Source organism: Dama dama, chromosome 21, assembly GCF_033118175.1.
Source record: "Dama dama isolate Ldn47 chromosome 21, ASM3311817v1, whole genome shotgun sequence".
NCBI classification, from domain to species: domain Eukaryota; kingdom Metazoa; phylum Chordata; class Mammalia; order Artiodactyla; family Cervidae; genus Dama; species Dama dama.
Window position 1 is genome coordinate 14,081,236 of NC_083701.1, and position 14,548 is coordinate 14,095,783.

Here is a 14,548-nt window from a genome sequence, read left to right on the forward strand (position 1 = left end):
CTGAGTGTCTGAAAACACAGGATCGAGGGAGAGATGAGAGTCACATGAGGGATCCATCACTAACCTTTCGGGATATCCAAGTCATTTACCTTCAGCTACACCCTATTTTAGATGAGGAACAGGTACGAGTTCAACATCACCCAGACTCTGAAAACAGACTAGATTGAAACAAGAAATAGTCCCTTTGAACTAGTACGTAAACACATACTACAAAAGTGCACCTTTCCAGATTAGGCAGTTTTTCTAAGAACAAACCACAACCACATTCTAAACCTAACTCATAAATGATATTCAAATATGTGGTTTCTTACCTGGTCCAAATGGGAATTAAGAAGAACATGAAAGGAGATAGGAAGGGTAGGGATTTGCAGTACAATTTGTTTGAAGCTTATTTGCTTAGAGAAAAAAGAGATTTGTCTGTGATGTCCCTGACACATGTAAAGCAGAATGCCACTCTTATTAAAATTGGGTGATCTGATCTGTAAATTAAAACAATGATACCATTTTTTAAATATAATTCAATACAGATTGTTTTTTTCTTTTAACAATAAGCCTCAGTGATGGTAAATTTAAAATCTGGGTTCATCTTACTTATGTAAATTAGAAGAAATGATACTGTACACTGACAGGAAGGTGGTATTTAATGAAATTAAAAAAAAAAAAAAAATCCAGAGCTCCTTCAGTGAAAGAATTCAGACACTAAAACATTAAAAATTGAGTTCCAGGAGCAGGTGCAAGGAGAACCAAAGATTATCTCAAGTCACAGGGAAAATGGTGGAAAATTCACCATCACCATTGCCAGAAAGAGCAATTTATGGCTTTGTTTTTTTGTAAGCTCCCAATCTGGCTTCACAGTGTATTTCGTGTGGGCTTTTATTCGTACCTCTTGGCTAAACTCCTTAGGCTTACCTATCAGCCTCAAAAGTATTGAGCTGTTGCACTGCTCGGGTACCTCCTCATTTCCGCAGTCATCGGTTCCGTTCCATTCAGTTCAGTTCAGTTGCTCAGTCGTGTCCGACTCTTTGTGACCCCATGGACTACAGAACGCCAGGCCTCCCTGTCCATCACCAACTCCCGGAGTTTACTCAAACTCCATGTCCACTGAGTCGGTGATGCCATCCAACCATCTCATCCACTGTCGTTCCCTTCTCCTCCCGCCTTAATCTTTCCCAGCATCAGGGTCTTTTCAGATAAGTCAGTTCTTCCCTTCAGGTGACCAAAGTATTGGAGTTTCAGCTTCAGCTTCAGTCTTTCCAATGAATATTCAGAAATCAGTTACGTGCTCTTAGCTGGAATAAACATGATGAGCATCTCTCTCTACTTAGTCCCATTCAAACAATCACAGGAAACTATGCCAAAAATCAACAGCAGAAGGAATACCAAGAAGAGGCCACTCCAGCACTAAGAGATATTCCTATTAGTGAAGTAAATCAAATGCTTTTTCTTGCAGTCAAAGAACTTTACACCAAAACCTGAATTGTATGTGGAGCAATATCAAGCATTTATTACAAAATTTTATAGTTTTACTATAAAAATATTTCCTAATGGACAGACTAAATAAAATATTGCATCACCATATGGAAAAAAAAAAAAAATTGAGTTCCACATAAAAGGGGCTTACAATTTGAAGCCCAGACTCTCCTATCCTGGAAAGCATTCTAGAACAAAATGCTTGTCTTCTTACATGTGAACATGTGTGTCTGTGTGTGAAAAGCATATTTGTGACAAAACTAGATGGCAGAGCAAAGAAGAGTCATTTTAGAATGAGTCAAAGAGGTATTCACTAGGATCTCCAAACAAATGCATAAGCAACAGAGTAAGAAGGATACAGAGCCAAAAAAACAGGACCTGGGAAAATGGGGGAGAATGCCAGAGGGCATCTCTGTCAGATGACAGCAGTGTTTAATGACGGGCACGCCTGCGTTCCCACCTACCCCACTTACTGGTCACACTGATTAAGAAAAGCTATTTCGTTGCCCAGAACCTTGGCTGCTTTATTGGCAAAACAGGAAAAGCAATAACCATATTATGGAGTTATTGTGACAGTTAACTGAGATAATACAGGTAAAGTATCTTGCACAATTCCCTGCATTTATAAGCACTTAATAAATACAGGCTAGTGCTTATTGGGGATGGGTTGGAGAGGTGGGGCAGGTGGGAAACAGAGATGCCTACAGGGCAAATGCAAACAAAATCTATTTTTTGAACTTTGTTTTCAGTGCCATCAGTCCATATGGGACAATGTAGGTTGATAACCCTAAAAGAAAAGACCCAGACACCATACTGTGAAGTTGAAATAAAATTACTCACACAAAGACAATTATTTATATAAATGTCCAGCACATGGTAAACATGCAACAATTATAGCCCTTATTTTTATTAAGAAACTATCTCTCATCTTATGGTTATACCTGGCATTAATTACCATGCTGGAAAATGGTTTTATTGTGAATATACAAGTACCAAGAAGGAAAGTTTTAAAAAAAGAATAATAAACATGAAAAAATGTCCAACAAAAAACATAAAGCAATGATGCCATTTTTTACAAGATGCAACATAATTTTATTTTTCCTTTTAATGATAAGCCCTAGTGATGCAAAGTGGTCATTAAAATAAACTTGCTTATATGTTACTATTGGGAAAACAGATAAAAATGACCCTTTAAAAAGTCATTTAGCAATATGTATTAATAATAAGAGTCTTCAAGTGTTCCAAACCTTTACCAGTAATTCCATTTCTTAAGATCTAACCTTTGGAAATAACTAAAAACACAGGGAAAATCTATGTAAATGTGCCTCTGTGGTATCCTCTCCAAAAGTAAATAATGGAAAACAACCTAAATAGTTAACAGAGGAAGAATAGCTGCTTATGCAGTTTCAACTTATCACATTTATTCCATGAAGTATTAGACAGCTATTTAAAATAATGCCAATAAAAAGTTTAAAATAGCACATTAAAAGTTTATAACCCATACTGTCATGTTAAGGATAAAAGCAGAATATAAAAGTACTTAAATAGCAGGTTCATAGTATATAAAACAACTTACTAATAACTAAAAGAAAATACACTAATTTAATACTGATTGAGTATGTTAGCAATTTTTCTTCCTGTTTTTATATATTGCAATGTTTTTCCATAACAAAAATAATTTTTTATAATAATGATAAAATTCCAATGAGATTTCTCTTAAACATTCCAGCAGCAAGATTCTCTAGTATAGGAGCAGAGAACTGTAGCCCTTGGGTCAAATTCAATATGCCACTTGCTTTTGTAAATAAAGTTTTATTAGCACACAGCTTCACTATCTAATTGATGTATAGTTTGCAGCAGCCTTCAGGTTTTGCAAAGCTGAGTAGGTGCAATGGGGACTGTACAGCGCACAAAATCCCAAATAGTTATTATCTGAATTTGACAGGGAAAAACTGCCCACTTCTAATTTTAAACATTGCATCCAGAGGATCTGACATAGCTCTATATAGATGCTTTGGATACTCAATGATTCTTTACAGCTCTGAGTTCTAGTAACGATTTTGGAGCAACAGGCAAATCCCACTCAACAGTTTGTTACACAGTCTTGACTGGCCTGATCACGGTTAGCTAGTGTGTTTTCTAAGAAATCCAGTCCCATGAAATGTTCCACCTAGAGTTCCCTTCATGCAAAATCACTGTGGACATAAAGGGCTTTGACAAGTCCCATGGTCTAGCTTTATTAGAATGAGAACTACTGCTGTGGCTTACTTTATAGTGTACAAAATGTTTTCCCTTATATATTTATCTCATCCATTCACCCACTTACTTATTCAACCATCCTACATTTACTGAGTACCTAGTCTACCCAATGTTGGCATTTAAATGCATCTTTTGGAATCATTCATTCCTCCCAACAGCCTTTGGAGACAGATGCAGAAGAAAATGCATTATCTTTGTATAACCAATCTGAAGGTGAGAAATGTTGATTACTTTTTCCAAGATTACACAGGTATCAAGAAAGGAAGACTGGAAGAGGAGAAGCAGCTGGGACTTCATCAATATTGTGACATCTAGACCATCTAGACTACTCAAGAATGTTTAGGAACAGAGCATGCCTACTGAAAGGAAAGTATGGGAACAAGTCCTGGATTCCTGCACAAGTCAGGCATTTGGGTTGAATGCCAGGGTCACATCAGATTTCCAAATATGATTGCATGTTGTATTAACACAACTGAGCAAACACGATTGGAGTCTCACTTCAAAATTCTTCAGTCCTTTTTTTTTTTTTTAATCTAATCATGTGATTTTAAATGTCCAGAGTCTCATTTTGGACACTGGTTAGACTGACGGACAAGCCAAAGAATGACAAAGAATAAAACTGTTTAATTTGGCCAAACAACAATAGACTGTCTGTGAGTAGTTGAAGCCTAGCTGTGTCGGATTATTCTGTATTCAGTGAGAACCTCTGTCAGAACATCTATTGGCCACAGAAGAATTCCAGAAACTCCCTTTATTTGGAAGTGTGAGTATTGGAACTTCACAGCATGGGTTGGGTATGTCTGGAACTGGAAAATAAAGTTTCACACAGGACTAAATATAACTTCCTGCCAGGTAGGTAGGGACTGCTTGCCAAATTGTGATGGTTGTTCAGATCCAAAAACGATGAAGAGGGCCAATGTTTTGACAACTGAAATTGCTTCCAAGATGGGTAAATCTGTCCTATTTCAGGGGAGATAAGAGTTGCAGGAATTTGTTAATTACCTCTCACCTCCAAACTTTCCAAACTTCAAATATAGCAAGTTCATCATCTAGTATAAATAGAATTTAAAGCAAGATAATGAAATTACATCTTAGGCTCATAGCAGACTTTTCCATGAAAAGACAACTTGGAAAATCTAATTGCCAAGGCACCTTAATAAGAGGCAAATAGGAATAGTCAGAGGAAAGCTCAGTTTCCTCAAACAACATGGATTGGCAATGCCTCTTAGAACATCTACTGTTTTCTGTCAGGTAGAAAAAGGTCTGTCTTTTCCTTGCTGTATTCCCAGCTCCTGGGAATGTGCCATGCACTGCACATGGATAAAAGGACTCTTGAGTCATATCTGCTGGAGCCCGTGAATAGGAACATCCTATTTTTGAAAGTAGAAACATAGTTGGTGTGGCTAAGATGTTTTCACATTCATGGGGTAAATGTGTAGCACTGGGGATGAAGTTAAAGGGTTCTGCCTTTCTTCAGAAATGCAGCTTAGATCTCCCCAGAATGAAAGCAGGCAAGGCTTCTCAGAGTTTGGCAAAGATGAACCTTGGCAAAATTGGGAGGTACTCATTTTGTCTATATTTTTTAGGAGGCCTTGTGTCTCCAGGTACCTAACTTTGGTATAGTGTCCTTCTAGAGCTCACAGACTTGGAAATGCACTACCTCAGTGTCTGCTGGAAAAATCCTGCTTCTCTTTCCTTTAGAGCCTTGCTAACTTATAGTCTCAAGTTCAAGGATGACACAGACTGGAAGAGACAATCAACATGAAAGACAACAGTGTCAAAGTAACAAAATTAGGTAGACAAATAAGCTGAAACATAGTACATGACATGGATGATAATGCTCCCCATTTTAATTTAAAAGCTTCATTATTTGATTTCAATGTAGAAGACCAGGGTGGTGTGGATTATTGAAAAAAAAATTAGAAGGAGGAGAGGTAAGGTAAGTATTCTACTGCAAGTTGAAGCTTGGCCAAGAAGAGTAACGTAACTTAGGAACCCAGATGGGAGTGGAGAGGGGGGTGGCTCTGGAAAGAAATACTCAAGACATTCAGAGAAATTGAATGGCCGTAATGTCACATCACAGGAACATCACAAGGAAGCATGCTATGCTACTTCATGCGTCTCCTAGTATCTCTAAGTCTCAAGGCCTCTACCTATATAATAGAAAGAATAAACCCCACCATGCCTCATTTTCAGTGTTATCATGAATATTAAATGACATATTGCAATTACAAGTTATTCTTATATTAGTGTCATTTTTAACAGTAATAATAACAAACTCAAAGTTTGAGGAATACTGGGGCATTTTAAAGAGTAGTGGAAGAATGAAGATGGAGACAAGAGTTCCAGTTTCATAAAAGAACTTGGTAGAATATGTAAATTATAGATACAAATGTACATAATACAAGCTGAAAATGTACATCAAGCTAGACTCTCTTTTTTGAACTAGAGATCTCATCCTTTAATAACAATTTTAATAGTAAAGTTCTGGTTGGCAATAGAAATTCATAGCTATATGGTCATGTCATTTGATTTAATTTTTATTTGTTGTCTTTTACCATAAAGCATATACTTCTCTGAAATACTATAACAGGATAAAGAAAACCATCAGATCAGGCAATACCAAAATATTCAAAGTTGTGTTAATAAAGTCATATACTTACCTAAGCTGTATGTTAATTACATATCTAATAGCCTTTCATAAAATCAAGGCTGGAGAAAGAATATGTTAACATTCTCCTATGGTAGGAGGTATTCGGTAATTCCTTCCAAAAAATGCTTCCTCAACTTAAGCCAGACTTTTTGCTTGGATGGGATTTCACCTGGAACCCAAGATACTTCAAATGAAACTGCAGCTCATCAATTTTGTTTTCATCTGTTTGCTGCCGACAGTTGACCTTCCAACAGCCATGATGCCTCTTGTCTTAAGGCCTTTCCATTACCAGATCCCTCCCACTTGGAATGTTCTTCTCCTAGCCTTTTGTCTGTTTATCTCTTTGAACTCCTTACCCCCAAAGAGAAACTATATGTACATATTTTGTAATTGATGATAGTCTATGTATTTTAGACATGGAGGATGTGAGCTAACTGGTTTTAGGTTCCTCTGCTGCAGAACTACTATAAAGCAGAACCTACAGGGTCTTAAACAATGAAGGTACAACTTCCCAGTGGTGTGTGGGAGCCTGAGGAAACTGACTCACCATTTCCTGCATGTGAAATGGCATATTATTCCAGGGACAGCCCCAAGAGACAATCTTAAGAGCACCTTTCAGCCAGAAGTTTAGAAGCACTTTCAGAGCATGAATACACATATTCTTATTCATAAAACACATACACATCTATTGGTCCTGATCATAAGATCTTTTCTTAAGCATTCCTCTGTACCCACATTGCTGATGCATTTTCTCAGTGGAGTCTTGCCTCCCTTGTGGCCTCCATTTCTGGGCTGTAACTCAGTAACTTTACCCTTCAGACTGTGCTTTGGCTGCCTTCAGGAACAGCAATGTCTCTGTTCAAATCAGGAGAGCATAATGAAACATTGTCTGCTACGGTATCAAACATGAGAGGTTTCCGCTAAACTAATTGGTAGGGAAAACATTTTGCCTTCATCAAGTGGCAGGGCCTGAAGTCAAGAAAAATGGAAATGGGCTGGGGGAGGTTGGGGAGGGCAGGCAGATCAACTAAGCAGACTGGAAGAAAAGTTTGCTAGAAGCTGAAAAACTTTAGTTGGGGGCTTAAATGAAGATAAGTGTTCTGGTTATCTCTGTGGTCTAGGAAGGAGAAGAAGATTAGGGCTGAAAAGACTTGAAGTCTAAACAAGATTCTTCCATTAACAAACTTGACTTAGTTTATACTTTGGCCAAATTATAATATTATTGTGTACAGAGACTCTTAAACATATTCTGCATAAAGTTCAATTGAAGCACTAAAATAGATATGAAAATGCAACAAACTTTTAATGCAGCTGTTTTCAACCAGGATGGAAGTAGAATAAAATTGAATTTACGTCAGAATATCTTTACTAAAACAAATGCCTCCTTCACTTCCCTTTGCCTTGGCATTATAATTATTTGAAACACTGTGTGCCAATTTAAGCAGAAAGCAGCAAGAGCAGCAACAACAATGCAACCACAAGACATTTATCGAGTGTGTTCTATGTGTTTGGCACGCTGCTAAATCATTTACATACTTTACATTACTTAATTCTCATCACAGTCTTCTAGGCTGTGTGCTACCATCATTCCCCCTCCACAAATGAAAAAGCTGAGCAAATGAGGACATGTGTTTAGCTAACTATCCCAGTTACACAGCGCCACTCTGTACACTTTAAAAATTGGGAGGAAAAGGATCACATTCTTCATTTGGGAATCCCGTGCCAGAACAACTATTTGAAGAGTAAAACTCAATGTCGAACCCTTCCCCTGAATCGCCTCAGCCTCTTCGGTCAGTTAAAACCACTGAGAAGTTTCCTTTACGGCAACCTCTTCTTAAGAATAGGTCTGATTTTGGCTAATTTCACTGTACAGAGAACTTTAACAAGTGTTTTAAGAGATCCAGTCACAGTTCACTGGACTAGAAGTTCACAGACTCAAACTTGGCAGCCCTCCTCTACAGACTATGCAAGGGCCAGTGGGTCACTTCATCTCCCCAAGCCTTGGGGATTTCCTCCTCTGCAATACAATGGGGTTCAGCTGAATAGTCTAAAAGCTTTCCCCCTACAATTCACATTAACTGTTGGCAGGTTTGTCTCTTTGATCTAGATGTTAGAAATTATTCTGGCCCTGTTAAAGGATAATACTGGTAGTGGGATGGAGCTGGGGGTAACAAAGAAGTTAATACACACCTTCATCATCTTACCAAGTCAAGGCTTTCACATCTGCTTATGGGTCAGGAGATAATAATAAAGAAATCAAATACAAGTGACAGAAAGATTCAGTCAGAGAATAAAATACAGAAGAGCAATGTGAATTCTAGTACATAGTCATCAAATCGCTATCATTTTCAAATTCATCTGTAAATCAAAGATAACAGCAGTACCTACCTCTTTGAGATTTTTCAGAATAAGATAATATGCTTAAGCTATGAAAATATGATGGGCAAAACAAAAGTAGTATGTCTGTGAAATCAGTCACACCTTCTTCCCTCCAAGTTCTCGGAACCAATTATGTGAAAGAGACACTAGACCATTGCTAGTGAATCTGGAATGCAAACTCTGATTAAGCTCCAAGTCAAAACAGGTTCCCAGGCATGTCTTCCAGCTTTGGATGAATTCAGGATGGGCAGAGCCGCTGATGAACAGCTGACCTGCCTTACCACTGGAAGAAACTCACAATGTGCCATCGAGGAGAATTTGTGCACCTGAAGAGCTGTCTGGATTGGAAAATAGAGGTCTTACCTGTGCTCAGAGCTTCTTTAACAATCTCTTCAATGATGAGCTGATTATACATTCTACGTTCCTTGGAGAAGAATAAGTAGGTGGAGAAGAGAAAAAAAAAACACAAGAATTTTATAATATTCATAATATTTCCAACAAAACAGAAGTCCTTATTTCACAGATTTGCTCAGAAACACTGGAAATGGGTGAATGGAATACTTAACAAACAATAATATTCACCTCACTGAATGGGTCCTGACATTTGCATGTAAAGTACAGGGGAAGTCTTTTAACTGACTTTCTAACTGACCTCCATTATCACACCTCACTCTCTAAACCATTCTAGTCAATCTGTAGTAATCTGACGCTGGTTTCCAGTAGGCCAGTTTCAGGCAATCCCTTATACTTCTCTTACCAGCAGTTAAGATTTATATGTGTCCAGAACCAGCTGTATTGACTTTCAAAACTGTTTATTCTCATGGAATGAATGAATGAATAAAGAACTATATAAGCATATCAGATATAATTTTTAAAAGGAAAAGGATTTTCTTCTATAAAAATAAGTGAATATTTCGGAAGAGGTGATTAAAGTCAGCTTTGACAAAGTGCATGTGCAACACTACTGGAAAAGATCAGGGAAAACTTAAAAATCTAGAGGAGCTTGCTTTCAGATTGCTGTTCATGTTCTTTACATTCTTCTCTCCATTCAACTGGAGCACAAATAGAAATCCCATATATGTACTAATGGATTATGCATGTAGTTTATGAAAGAAAGGTGACAAGTCTGATTTTATGGACTCATATCTGAATGCAAAGCCTTAGCCCTTCATTGAAAGGCTGGTGAAAGTAATGTTGACCTAATGTTTGAAGTGTCAGGCACTGTGATGGTCACAAGAGATAGAGAGATGAATCATATATTCTCCCTTTCCTCAAGGAGCTGCTGAGTAACCTGGGGAAAGACATGCATAAGAGACAGGCAGACACACAGAACAGATGGGACTGTCCCCTTGGGCACACCTCCCAGTTTGGACTGAATGTGATTATGCTCGCATTCTTGCCCCTTGCTGTTTATCTAGCCTCTCCTCTAAGTTAGCGTCTCTCACAAGAGAGATTGTGCTTATTGGGAGCTGGCTGAGGAGAGCATCAGCCACTCGAGAGCTCTCAGCTTTCACAAGGCCAACAGTGACATCCGACAGCAGTGAGCTCTGCAGAAGTCCACATAGCAGAAATGCGCTTTATGTTTTCACCATGATACGTTCTCCTTCACCTCTTAAGGAAATGAAGTGGTAGAAAAGAGGACCAGAACTTGCTCAAGCTTATTGATTAAATCTTGGGCAAAAGGACAAACTCTCATACATGTTTGCTGTTTATTTACAAGCAAACAAATGGAAAGATCCTGCATAGGACCACAAAATCATCCTATGCTTCTTCTGACTTAACAAATCTTAGAGAGAAATTTACTAAAATACTCTAAGCACTTTAGAATATTATCCACTCATAAATTGTAGAAAGTTTTTTTTAGATCAGGCTCCCAAGTCAGAAGTAATAAAAGCAAAAATAAACAAATGGGAGTTAATCAGATTCAAAAGTTTTTTCATAGCAAATGGAAACCATCAACAAAACAAAAAGATAGTCTACTGAATGGGAGAAAATATTTGCAAATGATGTGATGAAAAAAGGATTAATTGCCAAGATATACAAATAGCTTTAATAGCTCAATATATAAAAAAAAAAATAACCCAATGAAAAAATGAGCAGAATTCCTCCCTTTAGCCAAAGAAGACATACAGATGATCAACAGGCACATGAAAAGATGGTCAACATCACTAAATTATTAGAAAATTGTAAACCAAAACTGCAGTGAGGTATCACCTCATACCAGTCAGAATAGACATCATCAAAGTCTACAAATAATAAATACTGGAGAGGGGGTGGAGAAAAGGGAACCCTCCAACACTGTTGGTGTGAATGTAAATTGGTGCAACCACTATAAGAAACAGTATGGAGCTTCCTTATTGGGGCTTCCCAGGTGACTTAGTGGCAAAGAATCTGCCTGCCAATGCAGGAGCCACAGGAAATGCAGGTTCAATCTCTGGGTTGGGAAGATTCCCTGGGGGAGGCAATGGCAATCTGTTCCAGTATTCTTGTCTGGGGAACCAGTCCATGGAGAAAGGAGCCTGGCAAGCTACAGCCCATGAGGTCACAAAGAATAGGACATGACTGAGCATGCACACCCTATAAAACTAAAACTAGAGCTACAATACAACAGAGCTAAAACCAGAGCTACACAACATCCCTCCTGTGTATATATCTGGAAAAACTGAAAACTCTAATTCAAAAAGATACATGTATCTCAATTTTAATAGTAGCACTATTTATGATAGCCAAGACATGGAAACAACTCAAGTGCCCATTAACAAATGATTGGCTTAATATGTGATATATACACAACAAAATATCGTTGCTGTTGTTTAATCATGAAGTCATGTCTGACTCTTTTGTGAATCCATGGACTATAGACCCCCAGACTACTCTGTCCATGGGATTTTCCAGGTTAGAATACAGGAGTGGGTTGCCATTGCCTCCTCCAGGGAATCTTCCCAACTGAAGGATAGAACCTGTGTCTGCTACATCAGTGGGTGGATTCTTTACCCCTGAGCCACCAGGGAAGCCCCAGTAAAATATTACTCAGCCATAAAAAATAATGAAATATTGCGACTTGCAGCAACATGGATGGACATAGAAAATATTATACTTAGTAAAGTAAGTCAGACAAAGAAAGTGAAAGCCACTCAGTCATGTCTGACTCTTTGTGACCCCATGGACTATATAGTCCCTGGAATTCTCTAGGCCAGAATACTGGAATGGGTAGCCTTTCCCTTCTCCAGGGGATCTTCCCAACCCAGGGATCAAACCCAGGTCTCCTGCATTGCAGGCGGATTCTTTACCAGCTGAGCCACAAGGGCAGTCCGAGAATACTGGAGTGGGTAGCCTATCCCTTCTCCAGTGGATCTTCCCAACCCAGGAATCGAACTGGGGTCTCCTGCATTGCAGATGGATTCTTTACCAACTGAGCTATGAGGGAAGCCCCAACAGACAGAGAAAGACAAATACTACATCATCTATATGTGGAATCTAAAACGTAATATGAATGAATCTTTATACAAAACAAAAATAGTCTCATGAACATGATTACCAAAGAGGAGAGCGAGGAGGTGAGAAACAAATTAAGGGCATGGGCTTAACAGATGCAGACTACCATACATAAAGTAGATAAGCAACAAGAGCTTACTATACAGTACAGGAGATTACACTCAATATCCTATAATAGCATACAATGGAAAATAATATGGAATATATATATATAAAAAACTGAATCATTTAGCTATACACCTGAAACTAGCACGATATTATAAATCAACCATTGTTGTTTAGTTGCTAAGCCATGTCCAACTCTAGACTGCAGTCCATGAGGTTCCTCTGTTCATGAGATTTACCAGGCTGGAGTGGGCTGCCATTTCCTTGCCCAGGGGATCTTTCAGGAAGAACTCGTGTCTCCTGCGTCTCCTGCACTGGCAGGCGAATTCTTTATCACTGAGCCACCTGGGAAGTCTTGAATGAAAAAAGATGTTGCTCTTTATTAACATAAAAAGATCATACTAAGTTGTAAAGTGTGAAAAGATCAGATTACAAAGCAGACTGTGTAGTGTGATCCTAAGCAAATACATATGCATGAGGAGATTAACAATGATTACTTTTAAAGGATAAATTACTGACCATTTTGTTTCTTTTCACCTTCTGTACAGATTTTTTCACACTAAGTAAGCAATATCTTGATAATCAGAAGAAGCAACCAAACCATTATTGTTTTGAAAATAAAATACCTTAATCACTTCTAAATATGTACTAAAAAAGAATAATGGTATACAAATAATAAAAGGCCTAATATCAAAAGCAAGAAAAAATGAGAATCATTTCTCTTTATATAACATTATAACATAATTTCATATAACTCCCATTTTAATAGTATTAACTATATAATAATGATGATGACATAGAGAGAAATGACTACCTCAGTGAAAAATAAGGCAATATCTATAGCATCTTATTTCAAATTACCTAATGCTGCTTCTATGAAAGCTATTTTACAATGCTGAACATTATAAGTAACCGAGAGCAGTATAGTGATCCTGGTCCACATATGTGCATTTGTCCATTATGTCCAACAAAAGTCAATTTCTCTAGCCCACTGTAGAAGAGACTGATTTTTCCTCCATTTACAAATTCTTTTTAACATTCCTGGTCTACAAATGTGTCTGCTCTCTGGAATCTCCTTTGAACTGGCTTTTAATGCTTCACTAATTCCCTCACTAATGAGTTAAATGACATCTTTAACATAGATTTATTTTTATATCTATTTGAGTGTCATGATTTTACCACTTTTTGAAAATTATCTTTTAGCAATTATCATGTTAGCTAATATTTACTAAGAACTTGCCATGTGTCTAGTTCAATTTTGAGTTAGTTATATGACTTACTTCATTTTGTCTTCACCATCTCTGTGAACAGCTGGTGCCAACTCCACTCTGCATATGAGCGCCCAGCGTCTCCTAAAAGGTAATGAATTTGTCCAGGAAGTAAGAGTACATGGAAAAGCAGAATCCAAATTATAGCTGAGTCCAGATGTGCACTTAAGCATATAATACCATTCCAATTTTTTTCAGATGAGGAAACTGAATCTCAGCAAGGTTAAAACACCTCTTGCTTTTCCACTTATTCAACAAATATTCTGAACACCTACTATGAGACAGACACTGAACTAGTTTTGGGAACACAGAAATCATAAAGGTAAGGAGACAAAACCCTTGCTTTTCATGTAGCCTAGAACCTTGTGATAATTGACTCAAGTCCAGTGCTGGCATAGCTAGATAACCTCTGTCTTTATTTACTTATTTTTTAACTTCTTTTTAAAAAACTTATTTAATTGGAGGCTAATTACTTTACCATATTGTAGTGGTTTTTGCCATACATTGACATGAATCAGCCATGGGTGTACATGTGTTCCTCATCTTGAACCCCGCTCCCACCTCCCTCCCCATCCCATCTGTCTTTAAAAGGTTATTTTCTTCCAGCTTCCTTTGTACTCACTTCCAGGCAACTGGGAACATTCAATTATCTGGAACTTCTAGTAAACACACCCTGATGTCATCTTGTATCCTCATATCACTTGGAGAAGAATGTATTCAAATAAACCCAGAAAAGGAGACAACTAATGAATTCTTTGTAAGTCTCCAAGATAAGCTTCCAACCTGACTTCCCATTGAAAATGCCACGTCCTTTGTTTGAAGTGTGCCTTTCTTCCTTACCTAGTGGGTCCCTGACTAGTGAACCCCTGCTCCATCTTCTAACTGTTCGGTCTTCAGAGTCTTCAGAAGTCTTCTCAGA

At 37.9% G+C, this 14,548-nt stretch overlaps 1 pseudogene; it reads left to right on the forward strand.

Annotated features, from left to right (window-relative positions):
- Nucleotides 1–771: 771 nt before the first annotated feature.
- On the forward strand, nt 772–1,476 carry LOC133042183 (phosphatidylinositol N-acetylglucosaminyltransferase subunit P-like; annotated as a pseudogene).
- The last annotated feature ends 13,072 nt before the right edge of the window (nt 1,477–14,548 follow it).